Source organism: Eurosta solidaginis, chromosome 3 (assembly GCF_040869045.1).
Source record: "Eurosta solidaginis isolate ZX-2024a chromosome 3, ASM4086904v1, whole genome shotgun sequence".
Lineage (NCBI taxonomy): Eukaryota > Metazoa > Arthropoda > Insecta > Diptera > Tephritidae > Eurosta > Eurosta solidaginis.
In genome coordinates, this window is record NC_090321.1 from 72,295,763 (window position 1) to 72,303,782 (window position 8,020).

Below are 8,020 nucleotides of genomic sequence, written 5' to 3' on the forward strand. Positions count from 1 at the left end.
TCGATAACGCTCCCCCAAGGCCTTCGGGAAGCGTCTTTATCGTTAATATAACAACAACAACAATAGGAACACTTCCTGGGACGGAGCGCTTTCACCCAATAAAAGCTTTGTTGTTGTTGTTGTAGCGATTAGGTTACTCCCCGAAGGCTTTGGGGAGTGTTATCGATGTGATGGTCCTTTGTCGGATACAGATCCGATACGCTCCGGTAACACAGCACCATTAAGGTGCTGGCCCGACCATCTCGGGAACGATTTATATGGCCACATTAAACCTTCAGGCCATCCCTCCCTCCCCACCCCCAAGTTCCATGAGGAGCTTGGGGTCGCCAGAGCCTCGTCTGTTAGTGAAACGGGATTCGCCGCTCGAAGGTGAGGTTGACAATTGGGTTGGAGAAGCTATATATTTCGCTACACAACCCCTTGAATCCCATAAAAGCTTTGTGTTTTTATTCGCTGCAGTATCTCATCATCAATCTACCTTCGAACCACGCAGTTGGTATTACGGGAAGGACAACTCTTCTCCCGAGTAATCCAAAGGTCATGTAAACTTACATAAAGTCTCCAGCGCCCATTTGGCCTTGGTATCAGCCACAAAGCCCAGCACTACCATCTATGGCTTTGTTAATATTTGAGAAAATTTTCTTTCCAGAAGTTGATCGCGGCCGACCTTTTCAAATAAATCTGATTAAAGATGCGATTTGCTTGAAATCTGGTCCTTCGTTTGGCTAATATCTGAGACACTTTTGTTTCCGAAATGTGGACCAGGGGTCGACCTAATATAATTTGGTTCAGGGGTGCCTCCTGACTAGGTTACTATTTAAGAAGCTTTTATTTTCGGAAAGTGGACCGAGTACTTTTCTAATAAACATTTTTTATGGTGCAATTTGTTTCAAATTTGGTACATAGGTCGCCTTTCAAATAGTTAAATATTTAGAATCCTTTTTTTACTGGAAAGTGGAACAGAAATCGACCTATTCTAAAAAAGCTTAGAGGAAAAATAATAGGAGTGAGAGGGGTGAGATAGAGGGCGCAGGGAGAGAGGGAAATCGATCGGTAGAGGAATATAGATAGGTACAAGAATAAAGTGTGTAAAAGCTGCTAGTTTTTACATTATTTATTTTGCTATTCTTTTAAGAGGATATTTCACGAGGGCTTGACTGCTAAATCATGTCAAAAGCTGCATTTTGAGTTCGATAATCCGAAGGCGGAAATAAAAAAAATGTGCTTCTTTTATAAACTAAGGACTGTTTCGATAAGAAAGTGCACGGTGATTATTTAGTAAATAATGCACCCGGAATGTTGAAATTCGACGTGTGGACTGATATTGAGATTCTTGATAAAAATTTGAAAAATATTTTACAATGGGCGTGGCACCGCCCACTTGTGATAAAATAAATTTTACAAATATTATTAATCATAAATCAAAAATCGTTAAACCTATCGTAACAAAATTCGGCAGGGAGGTTGCCTTTACTATAAGGTATGCTTTGCAGAAAAATTAAATAAATCGGTTAAGGACCACGCCCACTTTTATATAAAAGATATTTAAAAGGGTCGTGAACGAATAAAATAAGCGATATATGCAAAATGCGATATCTTAACAATAAATAAAAAATGAGGGTGGAACCGCCCCTTTTATGACTAAGCAATTTTCTATGTTTCGGGAGCCATAACTCCAAGAAACAACAACAGCATTTCAAGTGTACAGCTGGGTATGTAATGTTCGTTTTCACCCGAACTTAGACTTCCTTACTTGTATCCTTTTTAGATATTTAAAAATAATTTGATTCAAGGCTGCTTGGAATGACAGTTCAGAAACTAAATTGATACGTCATTTGAAATTACGAAGTTTTCGTTTTGATTCTAAACAAGCAACCCAGCAAACATTCGAAGTCAACAATTAGTCCGAACTCATTTAGGAGCGTGAAGTAAATACGATATGACTCCTAGCAAGCGCAGTGAAGTGTCACTCACATATACACGCGCATATGAGAAGCTATACACGTGCATCTGTAGTTATAATTTTATAGCAGTAACTAAGTAAATTCTAGAAGCGCCTAGAAGTATGCGAACGAGGAAATCAAAAAAAATATAAAAGGCAGCAACAGTAGAGGCGCTACAATCAGTTTGATTCAAGAAGCCACCTGGCGAGCAATAGTAGTGTTATTTTGAACGTAGTCTAGTAAAGACCATTTTGCATTATCGAATATTGAGTTATTTATTCAACAGTTTAGTGATTCGAACGTTAGCAGAAGGTTGCAAATAAGAGGAATTGCACTAAATTCGTTACATACGTCTATACATATATAAATAAATAACTAAATAATTATTATAAATACCTACAAATAATGTGCATATGTACTTAAACTCATAAATGTACATAAACAAAATATTTATATAATTAGTACACATTAGTACATATAGCACAATAATCCAGTTTTACAAAATTAAAAAAAAAAAAAATTTTTTTAAAATATATATACATACCTAAATACAGGCAAAACTGCGAAAATCCAAAGTAAGTTCTAAGTTATTTTGTTGTTTTTATTTAATATTGAATACTTCAAACAAGGAGGTAAGCTAAGGGATAAGATAATGCTAAGATTTTCAGTGTTCCACTTTAGTGTTCACTAAGGCATGTTGTTGTTGTTGTAGCGATAAGGACACTCCCCAAAGGCTTTGGGGAGTGTTATCGATGTAGATGGTCCTTTGCCGGATGCAGATCCGGTTTGTCCCTAGATCCATCAGGAGTTCGGGGTCGCCAGAGCCTCGGCTGTGAGGGTCACCCTCTTACTCTGCTTCCTTGGGTAGGTTCCGATAAAAATACTTTCTTAGCCGGAGCCTCATCTTTCATTCGCATAACATGACCTAGCCAGCTTAGTCGCTGTGTTTTAATTCGCTGGACTATGTTGATGCTTACGCAAAGCTCGTAGCTTATGTTGTTGTTGTTGATGGTCCTTTGCCGGATGCAGATCCGGTACGTTCCTGTACCAAGCCCGACCATCTCGGGAAGGATTTGTTATGACCACATTCTAGGTCATACCGCCCTCCCACCCCATAGATCCATCGGGAGTTCGGGGTCGCCAGATCCTCGGCTGTTAATGAAACAGGATTAGTCATGGGTAGGTGAGGTTGACAATTGGGTTGGAGAAGCTATATATTGCGCTGGCAACCCCTTAAGAGGGTTGTGCTACACAACCCCTTGAATCAATTTGGTGTTTTAGTCACCTCTTACGACAGGCATACCTACCGCGTGAATATTCACTAAGGCATGCACCTTGTCGATGGTGTGAGAGCTTAGCCGAACTACTAGAGCGGTTAAGGGGATTGCATTCCGCCTCATAGGAGTTCGGCGGGATGTCGGTGACTAAGAACTTATTTACTTAATTGGCGCTTAACCGTTTAAACGGTTATGGCCGTTCAACAAGGTGCGGAAGCCGCTGTTTTGATGGATTATTTATTTATTTATTTATTTATTATTTAAAGTCGACGACAAACTATGGTCGACTGCATAATATAAAAGATATATAAATATACAACTCAAAAGATAAAATTTAAGATATATCGAGATTTCAACAATGTTATATTACAAACAAAGAAATATTAATGAACATTACTATTTAATTTCAAAATATAATAATAATAAGAAATATGAGTAGAAATAAGATCTTATGCTGAAATCTTATACTGGCGGAATGCATCAGATTCCGCTCAGCATGATATCGGAATGCAGTGGATTCCAATCTCCCTGTTGGAATGCAACAAGATTCCAATCAGCATGTCATGGGAATCCGGCAGTGCTAAGAGTAGTGTAATGAGGATACGCCATCACAAGGCATAAAAAAGTAACATGACCTGTGTTGTTGGAATGCACCGGATTCCAATCAGCTCGATGCCTGACCCATAAGATTATACTGCCGGAATGCATACGATTCCGGTCAGTGACTCATGAAAAAGCATGTTTTTTACGTTGTTGGAATGCACCAGATTCCAATCAACACAGTACTGTCTTGTTCCTTTTTAATGATACATGTTGATAAATGTTCCTCCATCCTTAAGCGAAATAGTTCCTGTTTTTTATCGAAGGAATAAAATGCCGGCAAATTAAATTAGCTTGTATCTCTTAAATTAGATAGGCAAGTACTGCATTACGTATTGTGGCAAAAGTACATTCAAGGCTGATGCAGCTATACAAGTCATTGTAGTGCGCGCACCAGATAAGAAGAGGATTATTTTTAGCAAAGTTTCGTCGACAAAGGGGTAAATAGAAAGGAACGTAGTGTCTGGATACTCTAGGGGGAACCGCAAAAAACAAGCGGGTGAGGAGGTCCGCGGAATCAATTTCTCCAATAATGAGCTTATGGATGAACAATACCCCCAGTAATATTCTCCGATTTTCCAGAGTGGGTAAGTTAATAAGAAGAAGTCTACTTCTGTATGGAGGAAGGTGGAGACTTGAGTCCCAATTAAGGCCGCGCAATGCAAATATCAAAAATTGCTTTTGAACTGACTCAAGACGCTTTATATGCTTTTGAGAAACAGGGGACCAAACGCATGAGCAATACTCGAGTATTGGACGAACCAGCGATGTGTAAAGAACCTTAGTGAGGTACGGATCATCGAACTCTTTAGCCCATCTTTTAACAAATCCAAGTAAACCCAAAGCTTTGTTGGCTATAGATGAAATATGCATGTTAAAATTCAATTTCGGATCAAAAAGGACACCTAGATATACGCTCCAAAGGCGTACCATCTATTACATAAGATTTCAATGCTGGCTTCACTCGGTGAAATGTCATATGCTTACATTTAGAGCAATTTAAAGCTAGTAAATTTGTTGTGCACCAACATTGGAACGAGTCCAAGTCGGCCTGAAGAAGATCCAAGGAACTGAAATCGGTAGGACAGTAAGACAGTAAGTCAGTAACGGCGCCAATTGGTCACACAAAGGGAATTTAAATCGTCTTCCACTTGGTCCTTCCAACGTTGTGAGGGTCACCCTCTTACTCTGCTTCCATGGGCGTGTTACGATAAAAATACTTTCTTAGGCGGAGCATCATCTTTCATTCGCATAACATGTTCAAGCCAGCATAGTCGCTGTGTTTTAATTCGCTCGACTATGTTGATGCCTGCGCAAAGCTGGTAGCTTATCATTAAACGTTCTTCGGTACTCGCCAACGCGTAGAGATCCACAAATCTTTCGAGGAACTCTCTCGAACACTTCCAGAGCCGCCTCATCTGATGTTGTCACGGTCCATGCTTCTGCACCATATAGCAGGACGGGTACGATAAGTGACTTGTATAGCAGGGTTTTCGTTTGCCGAGAGAGGAATTTACTTTTTAATTGCGATTCTTCGCTGGATTTATAAGCTGATGTCGCTTGTGTTAATGCTGATTCCCAAATAAACCAAGTTTTTTTATATTTCGAAATTATGGCTGGCGACAGTGGCGTGGTTGGAAAAGCGAAAAATGCGCCAACTCTTTGCTTGATGATGGCAGGGGCCTTATTATGTAACTCCATTCGATTGGAAATGCGATTTGAAAGCTATCAAGTCACATACATTTTTTTTTTTTTTGAAATCGAGTTCATAATCGAGTTACATAATAAGCCCTTAGGTGCTACGTTTTGTCCTCGTTCACCATAAAACCCACATTTTCGCTTCTTTTTCTAGTTTGAAGTAAGCAGAACTTCTTCATCATCGATTGCGCGATCGAGTTCATCATACATCGCTGCCTCCATTTTCTCGATCATAAAGGTTCTAAGCTGACATACGCAGCGCATGGTATGGGGACTAGGAGTTGATGACTCCTTACGCGAGTGTGTGTGCCGGAAAAGGAGGGGCAGGACGCTGGTAAAGGCAGTAAGATTGTTTCGGGAGGTTCATGATGCCACGAAAATAGGATATTATTAGCTATGCTGTAGACGCTGGTTATCAACCAACTGCTCAGGTTCGAAGGGGGTTCGACTCATGGCGTTCTTAGATGACGGTGCAGTAATGACAAGGCTAAAATGACTGTCAACAATAAGAGATATTATGTATCGGGCGCTACAGGATGTGCATGCATGCTCGTCTGACGTCGGGTTGACTGCCAACGCGGAGAAGACAGGTTTGATCTTGTTTGCTAAGAGGCATTATACAACAACAACATAGAGAGCCGCCGTATCGACCTTTATGTTAATTGCCAAGCGGCCATTATGGCATCATCTAGCACAGCACAACGTCTTAAAGTGAATTGAGTCGGGAGAGAGGGTAACATACATGGGCCCGCGGGTTTCGGCGTTGTACCATCTTCTGTGTAATTTTTCGTATTTTTATGATCATGTACAGTCTTACATTGTACTCTAAAAATGACTCTTATCACTAAAAAGACATGACTGTAGGCTCATGCGGGGCAGACTTACTGGGCAGTGTCTGTTGGCCTCATATGCTTCTGAATTAGGCCTCATCAACGATTTTCAGATATATTAATAGATAATTGTTGAGGTGTGCACTGTGAGCATTGGTCTGATGTGCCCTCATCTCCTTCACAGCACCTCATCCAGGCCGACTTCTTTGATGAAGCTTAGTAGTTCAAGATGATATGTTCCGCCGTCTCCGCTGACTGATTACAGAATAGGCAGGTGTCATTCAATTGTATGCCCAATTTCTGCATATGGCTGTTCAGTCTACAATGTCCTATTAGAATGGCTGTTAGAATTCTTAGGCGAATTTTCGAAAGGCATATGATTGCCCTGTAGCGGATTATACTATAATCTCCTAACAGTAAGTTATATTGTCTTGCACCTGGCGCATTGCATCAGTGCTCTTCGCTCTTTTCCCCTCTCTTCTAACTAGTAGAAGCGGCTGGGGACCTCGTGCAGTCACTGCCAGGCTGTTGGCCTGCTCATTGCCCTCCACTTCCCTGTGACTTAGGACCTAGGCCAGCAGTACTACGTTGCGTGCTCCTAGTTGGTTTAGCTTTTCCACGCACTAAAGGACTAGTGCTGACTTTATTTCGAACGCCGAAATGCCTTGAGTGCGGCTTGACTGTCACTGAGTATGGTAATTATTTCGTTGGTGTCCGCGTTGCAGGTTCAGCTCAGCGCACTGACTTATGGCGTATACTTCCGCTTGAAATATGCTCGAGTGAACTGCCAGAGGCAGAGATATTTTGGATCTGGATTCACCCTGGCGCCTGTTATAAGGAGTGGCGGTGTAATGGTAGCGTGCTCTGCGAACCACACCGAAGTTCCTTGGTTCACGCCCCGGTCAAAGCGACATCAAAATTTTAGAAACAAGTTTTTTTCAATTAGAAGAAAGTGTTTCTAAGCGGGGTCGTCCCTCGGCAGTGTTTGGCAAGCGCTCCGAGTGTATTTCTGCCATGAAAAGCTCTCAGTGAAAACTCATCTGCCTTACAGATGCCGTTTGGAGTCGGCATAAAACAAGTAGGTCACATCCAACCAATTTGTAGGAAAAATTAAAAGGAGCACGATGCAAATAGGAAGAGAAGCTCGGCCTAAAATTTCTTCGGAGGTTATCGCGCCTCACACATTTCTTTTTTTTATAAGGAGTGGCACAGCTATCACATTTAGAAACAGAAGGTAGGATAAATCCTAGAAAACTTCCAGTATTTGCTAAGGGCATAGAGTTTTTATAACATGGGTTTTGGTTTTTGAGGGGGGTTTTCATTTGAGTTGTTGAGCAAATTTCCAACAGTGTGAATACAATCAGCCTATGTGAGGCTTTACGGGCCAGCCAGTTCAACACAACCTAAGGCTAATGGAAAAATGGTTGTTACGCTACTTCACTGTATTTCTCTCCCCCCAGCGGGTTAGCGGGCTTAGAATATACACGCGGTATAAGATGTGACTAAAATACCAAATTGATTCAAGGGTGTAGCGCAACCATTTCAAGGGGTTCCCAGCGCAACATATAGCTTCTTCTACCCAATTGTCAACTTCACCTACCCGTGGCGGGATCGCGTAGACTCCGAACTCCTGATAGATCTAGGGGGTGGGAGAGCGTGATGGCCCAAAAGG

At 41.3% G+C, this 8,020-nt stretch overlaps 1 protein-coding gene across 7 annotated transcripts in view; it reads left to right on the forward strand.

Moving 5' to 3' along the window:
• Window positions 1-8,020, forward strand: part of Dyb (Dystrobrevin) — a 352,841-nt gene that overhangs the window by 143,854 nt on the left and 200,967 nt on the right. The window lies entirely within an intron of this gene.